The following is a 15698-nucleotide window of genomic DNA, read 5'->3' as shown; positions in this document are numbered from 1 at the left end:
GGAGATATAAAGGAACTGTTGGTAGTAGTAACAGGCATTATTCAATATTTATTTTTATATTCCTTAAGGCAATACATTTTGAGTGAAATAGCATTCAACTAGACTCAGGATAAAAACCTTCTAATCACAGCTTTAGCATTAAATGTTAGAAAACAGTGAAGAAAACAATCCAGGAAGAGAAATCAGAGGGTGTGCAGCAGTGGAGAAGTGCTGCAACACCTAAACCCTATTAATGCCAGATCTTTGCAGTGATTTCCACTCATAAAGTTGGGTTGACTCCTTGCCTTGTTCTCCTATGTGTCTGTGTGACTTCATGCTGAGGGGATGTGACATCACACAGGGAGAAGTGCACTTGTGTACAGAAACATGGCTTAGAAGATTGGCTTTGGAGGTGGCTGCAATGGAGTATATGTTTTGAAGAAGTCCCCTATGAAATGTCTTATAAATTGTTTCTTATCGCCAGGTGATTGGGATCACACCTGTAATTTCAGCACTTTGAGAGACTGAGGAGGAAGGATCAGGTAAGACCAAGAATTTGATGCCAGTCTGGGCAAGATAGGGAGACCACATGTCTACAAAACACACACACACACACACACACACACACTTTGTGAACAATGGCATTACAAAGTGATTATTTATGAACATTTACTAAGAAAATTAGGAAATAAAGCAGTGTCTTCTGAGCTAGCAATATGATAATAAAGATGTTAATTATTTGTAGTAAATACAGAGAACATAAAATTGTCTATCTTAACCATACTTAAGAGTGCAGTGTAGTGGCATTAAGTATATTCACATGTTCTCCTATTATTACTGATATAATCCCCAGAAATCTTTTCATCTTATAAAGATTAATATCTATACCCCTTAAACAATACTCCCCTGATTTTCTCTATCCCTACCGCCAGCAACCACCATTCCAGCTCTGTCTCAACGTCAATGACATCTTCGAAGCAGGTTCACCGAGCACTGGTTACCAACATACTTGAGTGTGGGGAACAGAACACCCCCACACAGCAAGTTACATGAAGTGGGTTTATTATTTACAGATAAGCAGCAAGGGAACACAAAAGTCTTAGACTTATTATAGGTCAGTCCCTCAAGGCACAGGAAAGCTATGCAGAGCTGATGGAGTTGGCTGTGTGTACCCCCCTTGCACCACAGCTCAGGAACCAGGGAAAACAGCCACTCTGGGTTTTATATCCTGGGGTAACAAGACACACAGGGTTAACGTGCTAAAGGACATTCTATTCTACTGGAAATTCCTATAGAGCACAGGTAGATTGTTCTGTCCGGTTCTTCTCTATCTCAGGATATTACAATTCCAGCACATTCTACAATTATTCTTGAGAACTCATAAAATATGCAAGAAAGTGGAGAGAACTAAGTCAGTCCACGGTCATTGGAGAGCTGTCTTGCAGTTACCCCATCACCTAGACATCCCCCTTAGCAAAACTAGCATATTTCATATGCCCACCAACTTCCTCCGAACTGGAGGCGGAGGTTTATCTTTTCAGATTGATGACGCACCTTGAGTTACGCAATCTCAGTGCAGATTGTTAAGCCATAATGAGAGTACATTTCATTGGGCCAAAGAAAGCTACTACCACTGGCAGGAAGATAAGACCCCCAAAGCAGTTACATAGTCCAGGATCCCATGATCAAGAAAGTAAGAGGCTAAAGAGGTGAAAGGGGGATCTTTCAGATGCCCCATTGTCTGCAGCCATTGCGCCTGTTTCAGCATCACCTCCACTTGTATTTCTAGGATACCTGAGGTGTTTATCCAGGCACAGTGGGCAGTGTTCGGGGTTGGTAATTGCATGGAATGTCCATTATGCTCCAGAAGAATGTACCCATTGTCATGTTGATTGTGCAGTGAGGCTGTTTCTTGATCAGAGTGAACTCTCATGGAATATCCAAAAACAGGATATAAATTCCTATCAAGGGTGGCCATGGTAGCCCCAGTATCTAATAGAGTGACATATATTTAGCTGTCCAGGAAGCAAATTGTGGCCATAGTCCTTTTCCCTGCACAGGGGATCCTTTAATAGTTCAGTCACTCAGTTGCTATTTTCCTGACCAGACAGTTGGGTTGTTGGCAATGGTCCATGATTTAGTGGAAATGGAGCAAAATATAGTGTTAGGGGCAGCCTGTATGGCTACTATCATTGCATGTAGTTTGTCCCATTGGGCAGAATGGCCATGTTCAGTGTCAGTCAAAAGATGCCATCCACTGGCTAGATGGTGGCCGCACCCAGTGGACCCACTGGCATGTGTTTTGTACAATCATCAGGGCCCCATGCCATACTGACATAGGCATGTCTCTGAGTCTTTGGCTCTATGTTACCAAAGGGGAAACTAAATTGTCCCCTATGGGTCATTTATTCCCTTCTAGCAAGCTTGCCATTTGTTCATGGGGCACATGGGTCCTGTGGGATTCTGGTTAGGGCTGATTCTGACTGTATCATTTCCATTTAGTGTTTTGGATCTGTTGGGCCTGTCCAGTTTTATTAATTGTGTTTGTAGGCACTGAAGTGAGAATCTGTAGTTAAGGTAGCAGTGTCACACCTGGTGCTCTGGCTCTGAGATATTCAGCCACTGTCATTTTCCTACAGCAAGCGAGGAGTTGCCATTCAAAAGAGGCACAACTGGTGGCTGCTTCAGGAAACTTTTGTGTCCAAAATCTGAGTCTGGTGCACCCAGTGACAATTTTGCATTGCCACAGACTCCAGTCAGCATGCATAGAAATAGTGGACACCTGGATTTCCATTGAGCAAGCAGGAACTAAAGGTCTTAAAGAAGTGCCTCAGACATGCCTTGTTGAACAGATTCCAAGGCTACCATTGCAAAGGGCTCTGTTCAAGGATGGCAACTTTGTTCATGATTTTGACTAAGGTGACCAAAAGAACACCCAGGCAAGGTTTATACTGCTCCCAGTACCCACAGAGGCCTACCAGCTTTTGGGTCTCCTTTTTATTAGTGGGTGCCACCAGGGCCATCAATGGTTAACTATATCTGGGATACTTGCTTGGTTTCCTGTTTAGGTGGCCTTGGCATTCAGTGTTCAACAGTCCATCATTAGTCTCCATGACCCTCATGCCCCCGGTATATTTTTGGTGTGCCTAACTGGGTCGTTCCATCATGACAGGGCAGGTTGTGACATTTTAATCTTTTTGTAGCAACTATTAAATTAACTAGGTAGTGTCCTGCTCTTCATTTAATATGCAGTCCTGCTTTGGCTGAATAATGCTCTGGGACTTGAGAAGCTTAGGTGGCAGGCAGGAGTGGATATGCCTCACTGTCATGCCTTGAATACTTACCTATGAGTGCAGATAGCCCCTCAGGCAGCAGTGATGTTGTGTGGCACAGCAGCAAGATGTCAGTACCTCTGTTGCACTCTGCAGTGAGAACCGTGGTCACTAGCACCCAACATGGCCCAAAGGGAATGGTCTACATGCAGATCAGCACACAAGCACATACTCACCATGGGCTCTGCATTTGTCCTGAAACCTTCTGATGTCATCAGTTTAAGTTTCTCTGAGGGGACCTGGAAATATTGTCATGTGGATTCCTTCATACAAAAATCCCAGTAAAGTCTTAATTCCTTTCTTTTCTCCTTTTATCTTGACAGAAATATAGGGCCACTAGCCTCTGGTGGAGACCTTGGCCCTATTCCTAGTTGTGCCATTCAGACAAAGACATTTGGGTCTGCAATGTGGCTTAATCACACAAACACACCAACTGGCTGCGTAAGACTTCCCTGGCCGTTTTCCATGTCTCTTCTTTAGAGAGTGAGCCTCCTTTTCTGTGAAGGCCCTTGTTGTTCCTTTTGGTTTCTTCTCAGATACTTCAAAGACCACTGAGAATATCTTTCCTGCTTCCTCTTGGGTGACTCAGGGTCCGTTTGAGTACCCATGTCCTGAGCTATCTGGCCCCAGGCATGAGCAATCATATGTGTCTAACAACTAGGAAATTGTGAACCCCATTCCTATTTCCACATTCTTTTCTCTCTGTCTCAATTCAGTCAGCCAGCTGATCCATATTAATGGGGGGGGAGGACAAACGTCCCGTTTATTCTTCCTCTGCATTAAACATCCATCTGCATGTCCAGGCCTTGCATCCCCAGGCTGATGTCTCTGTGCTGGGTCAGGTACTGGAAAGTATTTTTCCTCTAACTTCACCATAAGCCATGGATCCCTCAAATCCAACCTTCTCACTGCATCAGTTTTGCCAAGAATATTTGCCGTGCACTGGTTGTCAACTTACTCAAATCTAGTGAGACAGAACACCCATGCACAACCAATTACATGAAGTGGATTACTACTTACAGAGTCAGCCACAGAGAGCACAAAGCTGCCTGGGTCTGATTGACTCTAGACTGTGCATACCCCACAAGGACTGCAGCTGAGGGACCCTGGAACGCAGCCCACCCTGGGTTTTATGTCTTAGAATCACATGACACACTGGGCTAGAGTGTTGGAGGAACAGAAATGGAGTCAATCTTGCTGTGTCTGGCCAATGTTTTTCTCACCAACCTTGCTTTATCTCAGACTGTTACATTTCCAGAACATTCTACAGTTATTCTTGAAAACTACAAGCAAGAAAGGGACGGGGACTAGGTTGATTCAAGACAAAATGGAACCTCTTCTGTAAATAGCGTAGTGAAATCATAACTTGGTAATATTTTTGTGAATGGCTTATTTCGCTTAGTGTAATGTCCTGTAGTTTCATCCATGTTGTAGTATATGTCAGAATTTCTCTTTTTAAAGCTAATTTCCCTTTTTAAAGTTACAATATGCTATTGTATGTATATACCACATTTGGATTACGAGTTCCCTCCTTTATGAATATTTGAGTTGCTTCTACATTTTGGCTATTGTAAATAATTCAGTTCTGAATGTGGGTATACAAATATCTCCTTAAGTTAATGTTTTCAATTACTTGGGTATATGTCCAAAAGCAGAATTGCTGAATTATATAGTATTTCTATTTTTAATTCTTCAAGGAATCGTCATATGGCTTCCCGCAGCAGGTGGGCCATTTACATCACCACGATAATATCCACAGGAATTCCAGTTCCCTAAATTCTCACCAAGACTGGTCATTCTCTGTTGGAAAAAAACATCATAATAGGTGTGAGGTGGGTTTTGTTTTTATTTTTCTAAGGGTTAATAATATTAAGCATCGTTTCCTGTGTTACTTAGCTAATTAGCCCTAAAGAATCTTGTTTAGAGAAATGTCTATTCATGTACTTCCCTCATTTTTAATCACGTATTTTATTTTAATATTGACATGTAGGACTTATTTTTATATAATAGGTATTATTACTATATATCTATTATCTATGTAATAGATATTATTACTATATATCTATTATCTATGTAATGGATATTATTACTATATATCTATTATCTATGTAATGGATATTATTACTAATATCTATTATCTATGTAATGGATATTATTACTATATATCTATTATCTATGTAATGGATATTATTACTATATATCTATTATCTATATAATGGATATTATTACTATATATCTATTATCTATATAATGGATATTATTATTATATATCTATATAATAGATATTATTATTATATATCTATATAATAGATATTATTATTATATATCTATATAATAGATATTATTATTATATATCTATATAATAGATATTATTATTATATATCTATTATCTATATACTAGATATTACTATTATCTGTTATCTAGATACTAGATATTATTACTATTATCTATTATCTAGATACCAGATATTATTACTATTATCTATTATCTAGATACCAGATATTATTACTATTATCTATTATCTAGATACCAGATATTATTACTATTATCTATTATCTAGATACCAGATATTATTACTATTATCTATTATCTAGATACCAGATATTATTACTATTATCTATTATCTAGATACCAGATATTATTACTATTATCTATTATCTAGATACCAGATATTATTACTATTATCTATTATCTAGATACCAGATATTATTACTATTATCTATTATCTAGATACCAGATATTATTACTATTATCTATTATCTATATACCAGATATTATTACTATTATCTATTATCTATATACCAGATATTATTATATATCTATTATCTATATACCAGATATTATTATATATCTATTATCTATATACCAGATATTATTATATATCTATTATCTATATACCAGATATTATTATATATCTATTATCTATATACCAGATATTATTATATATCTATTATCTATATACCAGATATTATTATATATCTATTATCTATATACTAGATATTACATATCTATTATCTATAAAATAGATATTACATATCTATTATCTATAAAATAGATATTATTATTATAGATCTATTGTTTATATAATAGATATTATTATTATATAACTATTATTTATATAATAGATATTATTATATATCTGTTATTTGTATAATAGATATTCTTATTATATATCTGTTATTTTTATAACAGATATTCTTATTATATATCTGTTATTTATATAACAGATATTCTGATTATATATCTGTTATTTTTATAACAGATATTCTTTTTATATATCTGTTATTTATATAACAGATATTCTTTTTATATATCTGTTATTTATATAATAGATATTCTTATTATATATCTGTTATGTGTATAATAGATATTATTTTTATATAATAGATATTATTAACCCAAATCAGGTATGATTTACAAATATTTTCTTCTATTCCACATGTGGCATTTTCATTGTGTTGATTATGTCATTTGGTGTACATTTTAAATTTTTACATAGTCCAATTTATCTTCTCTTCTACTTTTGCCTGTATTTTGGTGTTAAACGTGTTAGTATTTGAATGTCTATAAATACTGACTTACTATGCTGAGAAGGTCACACTTCACCATCTCTCTGATGGTGGAGCTAAGAGTTTTACACTCTCCCATTTTGTAACAGGGCACAGTGCAGCTAGGTGAGAACCCAGTGGCTTTCCCAAGCTTATTTGTCTTGCATTTTGGTGACATGGATTGTTGTTCACATTGGCTTCCTCTGGCAGGTCCACCTGGAAAGCATTATATTTAGCAAGAAAAAAGGAGGCTGTGAATTATATCCCTGTGGGCTGTGTATATTCCCTGTTGCAAATGTCAAATCCATGAAGCATAAAAGGATTTACTAGATGATATTAAATTCCTTGCAAATTGTTGAAAAGCCTTAAGGAACAGGCTCCAGGCAAAGCCTCTAGAACAATTCCAGGAATGGCACTGCTGGTGCAGGCTGGGGAGGAGCTCCTGCTGCCTGAGACTCCACATTCAAGCTGTCTCCTGCAGAAAATAGACCAGCTCTTCGCACTACTGCCCCTGGAAGGACAGCAGCTCTGCTATCAGCTACTAGAGATCTGACCCCTTTCTCTAGCTGCCCATCAGATATGTTACTACAGAGTGGTTTTGGACTGAGACGAGGGAGAGGAAATGCCTGATCTCACTCAAATGTGGTCATTTTCCTGGTCTGGGTCACAGCCAGGCAGCATAGTCCTGTGGGCACAATATCTTCACTTGCTAGGTTTCTATCAAAATGAGAGTATCTTCCTTCACTGTAGAAAAAACGGGGATGGTAAGGGTCAAGGAATAGGAAAAGGAGTACTTGGAGTTGCCTGAGCTGCCACTCTGGTTTCCCCAAATGTTTTCAATCCATTTCATTCATGATAGTAAACACCTTTCTGCCTAACCAGACATAACGGCTTTTCTCAGATCCAACTGATTCAGTGATAAAACTATAGAGAAAAAATAAATACACTTTTCAACATTTAAGCTGACCAGGAGGCTGTCCTTGGTGTTTACCTCTCCATATCCCACTATACATTTCATCTTCCCTTCGCCTCACTGGCCATCCAAGTGCAGGGAATGCTTCACATGACTGTGATCCCTAGAACTTCATCCTGATGACTGTTGAAATCTTCTCTGAGTTTTACCAGTGGAAATGGCAATAAACAGAAACATTCCAGAAGGTCCCCTAGGGTCCATATTTTCTGTACTTCCTCTCTAAACTATGTAAAATCAATTCTATTGGCTCTTGCTTTGTGTGGGCTAGATCTATGGCCCCAGCACACACCCTAACGCCCTGTGTTGACCACTTATCCCGTATTGTATTAACTCTAAATGGTCACATGCTTATCATATTATTTCTTCCAATTTAATGGTATAATTGTCATGTCAACTCTTTGGATTAAGAATCATCAACCAGTAAGCCCCAGCTCTGAGAAAATAGAAATAGAGTATTTCTAGCTGTTCAGTTGGCATAACAATGATGAGTCTACAGCTTATTTTCAGGATATACGTATTCTGTTTATGGGAGTAACAGCACCATTCACGGTTAGTGTTTCAGATCCTCCACCACATCTGACAGCATAGCAATTCAATAGCACAAGGGTTTGTATGCCAGCTTTGCTTGACTAATAATGGGTTTTTCCTTGTCTATAGGGAAAGCTGCACCAGTGCACATGACAAGACCATGAGCTACACTTTGCTTCACTTTTCTTGAAGTCAATAAGTTTCTTGATCCAGAGCCATATTATGGAAGAATTCCTGACTCTAATAAAAGCACTTGGAAAATCTTTAAATAATATTTTATGCAGAAACATAACCAAAAAGAAAGGAAAATTCATATATAGGAAAATAATCACCACCCTCCTCATGTTACATGAGGTCCACTAGAATCACCTGACACCACATGTTAGTCTGAGCCCTGATGTGTGGTATAATGTTAGGGGTTTAGGAGAGGACATTCTTCTTGGCAAATTAGGTGTTCAGAAGAGCCAGCAGCCCTGTACATCTCAGTTAGTTGAAACTCATATTATTGAGTCTTCACGGGGACCTCCATAACATTGGTTCATGAGTCCACCTGGGAAAGCTGGGAAAGGTGACTGACTAAAGTCCATGTGTTGAATCTTCCTCATTATTAAAAGCCCCATGCTTTATAATGATAGTTTGATTAATATTCACTTGGAAAGCTTTTTTTCTTTTTTCTATTATGGCTCATTTTTGAAATGTGTAGTCATAGCTCTTCCAGAATGACTTTGTCTGCAATCATCCTGTTGCATTTCTTTTAAGGCCTGATGATCTGTCAAAACCAACAACCAATATTATTAAATGGCTGTTCTCTTGGCAATGTGATCATCAGATGTAGGCCTTGCAGTTTACACATGATTAGGATTTTTACATTTCCAGGGCTTCCTTGACAATGGCACTGATGTGACTCCATCCAGCATCTATTGTTATGAGAACTCTATTTGGCATATTATCACTGTGGGCATGAACATAATGGAGACTTTCATAGGATGCTATGGTTAATATCCAACATTAGTCAAAATTTACCCTAGTCCTACCCTTGGAGCTCTACTGGGTTGGAAAATTATTTTAGGTAAGGACAACCATTTGGTAACATTTTAAAAATAAAGGCTAAAAAGAAATTTTCTTTAGTAAGAGTATGAACTATATGTGGTCCAGAATAGCATTTTTTATGGAATGAACAACAATTATTTAAATGTGTATAATTTAGATAATAATTTCGTAAATATGTATATATTGCATATATAAAATAATAAATGTACTTAAATATGATTACTATATATATTTGTAGCCAACATTTTATCAAATAAATGTATATTCACTTCTATGTATCTTATATACATATATGCACATTTTTCCATAAATAAGGTGAATTGTAATTGTTTATGGAAATACTAATTAGTATTAATTTTGTCTTTAATTTTCTCATAATTACTTCATAATTTGATTACTATTCATATTTATACCTCCAATTTAAGAAAAAATACATGTGTGTATATATAGGTAGAGGTGTAAATGCTGTATCAGTAAGCATTTATGCATTAATGATTAATAACTGGTTAAATACACGACTCAGTGGCTGATAACAGTAAAAATACTTGTTTTCATGTTCATGGATGCTCATGTTCACAATGATCTGGCTGATTAAGGAAGGGCTCAGCTGAGTGGTTCCTCTGTAGGGCACTGAGCTTGTCTTTAGCCTACAGGTATCAATTGTCTGAGGACAAGGCTAAACAGCAGTGACTACACATGACACAAGATTCTTGTGACAGGTCACAGGAGTGAACAACATCCTAAACCAAACTGCACAGTTGAATTTAAGTCCAATAATTTCTAACATAGCTTCACACATTTTAAATATATTCCTTTATTTCAGTGAGTACACATTTTCAAGAAAATGTTTACTCCATTTAAATATAGAGATGTTTGATCATTCCATGGACAAATAATTAAGCTTTCAAATTTACAATCCTGAAAATATTTGCTAATGTAAATTTGCATTAATAAAATAAAGCTGGATGAGTTTTCAACATATGGCTTTAAATATAATTTTTTAAATGGCCTCAGTGGGGGAAAAATCATTTTAACATATGTAAATATCCCTTTTTACCTCTCTTGTGTCCTATAGAGTTGCCCAATAAGAGGGCCTCCCATGAGATTTGGAAGTCAGAAAAGGATGACTCAATATCCTCCACTGATACCTAAGACAGACACAGGGACAGAGATGAGAAACACCTGGAAAGATGCTGTAGGAAGCTGAGAGCACCAGCACCCCTGCCCTTAAGTTTCCAAACAGGACTGAGGACCACATGGTTAGATAGCCTGTACTGCAGGGGAAGATGCATTCTGTTTTCTGGGGGAGCACCAGAGAATCCTGCTTCTAATACCAGCTTTCATGACTACTATATACTTGGCATTGAAAGGTTGTAGTGTGAATGTTAATAGTAGGAATTGGGTTATTCTTGTCATACCCAACAGAGCCAAGAAACCAGGAGGGAAAGGCACTTAGGGTGCAAAATATTGTTTCTAGAATGCAATTGAAATAGGCCCTATTATTCCATGGAACTAATGTTTATGGTTTTGTTAATAAACAGAAATTGACTCCCCCAGTCTTAAACTCAAGATAGTTTCATTTGTCTTACCTTAGTTCTTTTTTCAGGAAACCAACCATTAGGCCTCCCAGATAATATTGAGGAGCTGAAACTTACATATCACTGAATCAGGACAGTAAGACATCAAAATCTTCATCCATTATGATTGCCTAACTGACCTCCTGCTTCCTGTTGACCAAATCATCTTCCTTACCCCTCCCTAATTCCTGTTTTCCCACATTTCTTCCCTGCTGTATAAATCCCTAATTTCAGTTGGTCAGGGAGATACATTTGAGAATGGTGTCCCATCTCCTCGGCTGCATCACCTGATTACAGCCTGTTCCTTGGCAATGCTTGTTGTCTTAGTGATTGGCTTTCTGTGTGGTGAGCTGCGGGATCTACACCGAATCCCTGGCATTTCAGTAACAAAATTCTCTGCAAGCTTCACTGCTTTGGCTCATTGCAACCTGAAATCAAATTTATCAACAACTTCTGAGATAACTTGATATAATTCTAGGATTCACTTTGTCCACCATTGGTTACCAGTCTGAGCTTGCCAGCTCCCAAACCTTCCTAGTGCCAATGAACTTTCTCAAAGAGCCATAGGTAACGTTTTCCCTGTTTCATAAAATGCTAACTTTCTCTTTGTTCTTCCAACATATTGAAGACCACTGAGTTTTCCTGTATGCCCCATTTGGCAAATACTTCTTTGCAAATAAAACATTACATTTAGAGACTCATCTCTACATTTTATTTAGACTTCAGTAGTTTACTCTAATTCTCTGTATTAAGACAATTCCTGCTTTGAATATCCATAGTGTCTTTTTCTTTGTTATATGAAGTCCAACTGAAGCCATAAACTAGACTCCTCAGGTGTCATGATCTCTGTTTTTATTAAATCAGGAGAGTCATTGCTATGTGTGTGCAGTTGGGGCTGAGAAAGAGAAACGAATTAGGGTGCAGAGGTGACTTCATGTCCCCATCTACCAACACCATCAGAGTGTGGCTGCATTGAGGAACACTCTCAGGCGATGGAGGCATCAGGAGGAGCATCTGGGGCAGCCCAGCCTCACACATCTGCTTCCCTGGGGGTTTTTGTTCAGGTGTGTAACACTGTGGGAGGGTAACTATTATACTGTTGACAGTAATAAGTTGCAAAATCTTCAGGCGCAGGCTGCTGATGGTGAGAGTGAATTCTGTCCCAGATTCACTGCCGCTGAACCTTGATGGGACCCCACTTTGCAAACTGGATGCAGCATAGATCAGGAGCTTAGGGGCTTTCCCCGGTTTCTGCTGATGCCAAGCTAAATCATCACTAATGCCCTGACTGGCTCGGCAAGTGATGGTGACTCTGTCTCCTACAGATGCAGACAGGGAAGATGGAGACTGGGTCATCTGGATGTCACATCTGGCACCTGGGATTGGAAACATAAAACATAAAAACAAAACATAAAAACAAATTCCACACAATTAATCATGTAGTAAGAGAACTCTGAATAGCCATGTAGTACTGAGCACCCTGGGCTGAGTAAACTGCTAGTGTTCTCCATCCTCACCTGGGAGCCAGAGCAGCAGCAGCCCCAGGAGCTGAGCGGGGACCCTCTTGTCCATGCTGTGTCCTGACTGGGTCTGACTTCTGCATGAAGTGTGACCAGCCTATTAAGATGTCTTCAGGGCAGGAGGATGTGCTCTGGGAACATGCAAATGAGCAGGGGGCGGGGCAGATTCAGCAAAACTGCAGGGCTGGCTTATCTCAGTAACTCAGCACTGGTTCAGTGTCCCCAGGTGTCCCAGGTAAGATCAGGGTAGCACAAATTTGTCTGCAGAGAATGTGTTTCTACTGGGGACTATTCGGTTATGAGAAACATTTTTTAGGTATTTTCTGACAATTTGAAATATTCCTCAGGAATCGATGGAGAAATGTATTTTATTGGTGTATGGGGATTATTTAGGGGAATATTTCATTTGTAGGAAACACATAGTAAATGTTAGACGGTACAATTCTCAGGTCTTCAAATGGCTCTCACATGATTCCGGTTAGGGAAGGGGGTACTTTGTCCTATACTTGCAACATTTCTGTGAGTTTAACATTGTTCCTTTCTAAAAGAATTAAAAATAAAATTACTTTTATGATGCTATATATATTCGTAAGTATTAGGTAATAGTGTTACGCCATTTTTCTTATGAGTATAAGATCAAACAATTTACTTCAGATACACAAAGATGATACCATGTTTCTTCAATGCGTGCAGCACTCACAGATCCACCATTATCAAGAGTGACAGGTCTCTTTAATACCCAGAGACTAAATGAGCTGCACCTGTCTAGAACTTTTGCATTTCTAAGTTAAGTACTAATAGATTACTTTTGACTGGAAGACTTAGTGATAAAATAAATAGTTGATTAACACTTTTTTTACATTATATATATTATATACTCTATTCTTCCAATAAAGTATACTAAAGAAAAAAATGTTATTAAGAAAATCATAAAAGTGAGAATATACATTTACTACTTATTGAGTGCGTGCTCACAGGTGACACGCACAAAAGAAAATATAAGTGGATCTGCAAATTTCAAACCCAAGTTATTCAAGGGTTAACTGTACCAGGATGAATGTAGCAGTCCCCATCTGTAGTCTAGGGCTTTCCTCTTTGCTGTACCTCTGCTGACTTCCAATGGCCATGTATACGTCTTATGTTCTTTATGCTCTTGGGCAGAGAACTCAGTCTGCATTCATTGCTGGCCAGATGGCCTGGAATATGTATCTCTTAGGAAAGTGCTATGGTTTGACTGTGTCCTCCAGCATCCATCTGTTGTAAAGTTAATTCTCAGTGTAATAGTATATTGCCAGGTGGGGCCTACTGGGATGTGTTTAGGTCATGAGGGTGGAGCCCTCTAGTGGAATACATTAATGCCACTATAAACAGGGATTATAGGGCTGGGATCTCTCTTTCTCCTGCTCTTTTGTTGTGATAAGACACGGCCTTCCTTCCTTTGAAGGACTCAATGCTCTAGGCATCATCTTGAAAGCAGAGAAAGTGGACATTAACCTGCCCGTGCCTTGATCCTAAATTTCCCATTTGCCTGAAGTGTGAGAAAATAAATTTCTGTGCTTTATGAATTACACAGTGACAAGGAATCTGTTACAGCAGCTTGAAAGAGAATAAGAGAGACAGCTCACAATCAGTGAGGACAGGATGAGGTGTATACATACCCCATTTTCCTCATCTCTCAGGTGGAACAGCCCAGAGGAATTTAGTCCATGTTTCCATATGTGGTTGACCTTCAGTTATCATGAGTCAGGTGGGTTGTTGATGTGTCTTTTACCATTCATCTTCTGTTCTCTCCCTCAATTTCTTCCTTTCCTCCCAGTGTAAATTTGCTGCCTAAACAGGAATCCTCGTTGTGGGTGGACCCAAACTAAGATAGTAAAATAAATCATTCATCTTTTGTATGAGGGGTATTTCTCATTTGAATTCTTAACACTTCTCTTTCTTTGATATGTAGGAATATTCAGGAAGCATCTAAATTTTTTTTACCAATCTATTTTAGATTGAATTTATGCTGATTTTTTTTCTGCGTGTTAAAACAAAAAAAATTAAGTTGTAAGCCACAAACCAGCTGAATGGACTCCTCTTTTGGCAGAGAGAACGTCAAAGAAATCTGAAAAAACTAGGTTAGGCCATGACTGGCAGGTGGGTTTCGATGTGCCTCATTATACTCTCCTCCCTTTGGAGTTCAGACACAACTGACCAGCATTATCACTACTACAGAGATCTTTGGACTGACAAAACAGACGATTTGTAGCAATAAGATACTATATTCCAACATGACAGATAATAGGCCCTGAAGAAAATCTAAATATTTTACCCTAAAAGTATTTCTTTGACATATTCTGAAGTGGCCCTGCAAAGCTGCCTGTTGTGGGGGAAATTTACATTCTGCAGAGAATCTTCTCCCCTTGCTATGTTTTTTCTAAAGAGTTTGACATTTTTTTAAAGGTTGGATAAGCAACATTCACCATCTAGTTTGTCTGTTACCCGTAGGATTCATCTATATGAGAACCTTGACTTCCACACCCCCTTATCTAAACTCAAGTATTTCTTTATGATGAATTCAACCATTTAGGCAGAGCTTAACTCTTTCAACCAGTTGCTAATCAGGAAAGCTTTGAAGCCACCTATGACCTGGAAGTCCCTGCTTCACGACATCCCACCTTTCCAGGATAAACTAATTTGTATCTTATATGTATTGATTTGTGTCTTTTCCTGTAATTTCTGTGTCTCCTGAAGTGTTTAAAATCAATGTGTAATCCAGCCACCTTGGGCACATGTTTGGAGGGCCTCCTAAGGCTGTGTCACAGGCCATAAGCCTTATCTTTGGCCAAATAAACCTATAAATTGATTGATACCTGTCTCAGATACTGTTGTGTTTACACTGGGTCACAAAATTTAACAATCCTCTAAAACTACCTACACAATAATAAATCTACATTAAGACAGTGAAGTCAGCATACCTCAACAGTTAAAACTCACAAGTTAGAGGAACCTGAGTCTAAGATTTTGTCCAGCTCTCTTGCTTCATAAAAATACTTTGTGATTTTTTAAATTTTACTTTAGAGAAGGACAATTTGGGGGAATATATTTATTGTTGGTGGAATGAATAATGGCCCCACCCCAAAAGATGTCCATGTCCTAGTCTCTGTAACCTAAGTGTTACAGGAGTTATTAAGAAATTATTTAAGGC

The 15698-nt window shown here is 38.1% G+C and overlaps 1 long non-coding RNA gene and 1 pseudogene across 1 annotated transcript; one reads left to right on the top strand and one right to left on the bottom strand.

Annotated features, from left to right (window-relative positions):
• Nucleotides 1-313: 313 nt before the first annotated feature.
• Nucleotides 314-9526, top strand: LOC112132042 (uncharacterized). The gene is made up of 3 exons (XR_002913879.2): nucleotides 314-521; nucleotides 5009-5143; nucleotides 8491-9526. It is a non-coding gene; the product is annotated as an uncharacterized LOC112132042 (long non-coding RNA).
• Nucleotides 9527-11686: 2160 nt separating this feature from the next.
• LOC129047221 (immunoglobulin kappa variable 1-9-like) lies at nucleotides 11687-12560 on the bottom strand (annotated as a pseudogene).
• Between the last annotated feature and the right edge of the window lie 3138 nt (nucleotides 12561-15698).

This window comes from Pongo abelii, chromosome 12 (genome assembly GCF_028885655.2).
Source record: "Pongo abelii isolate AG06213 chromosome 12, NHGRI_mPonAbe1-v2.0_pri, whole genome shotgun sequence".
Classification (NCBI taxonomy): Eukaryota; Metazoa; Chordata; class Mammalia; order Primates; family Hominidae; genus Pongo; species Pongo abelii.
This window is presented reverse-complemented; position numbering and strand designations above follow the sequence as displayed.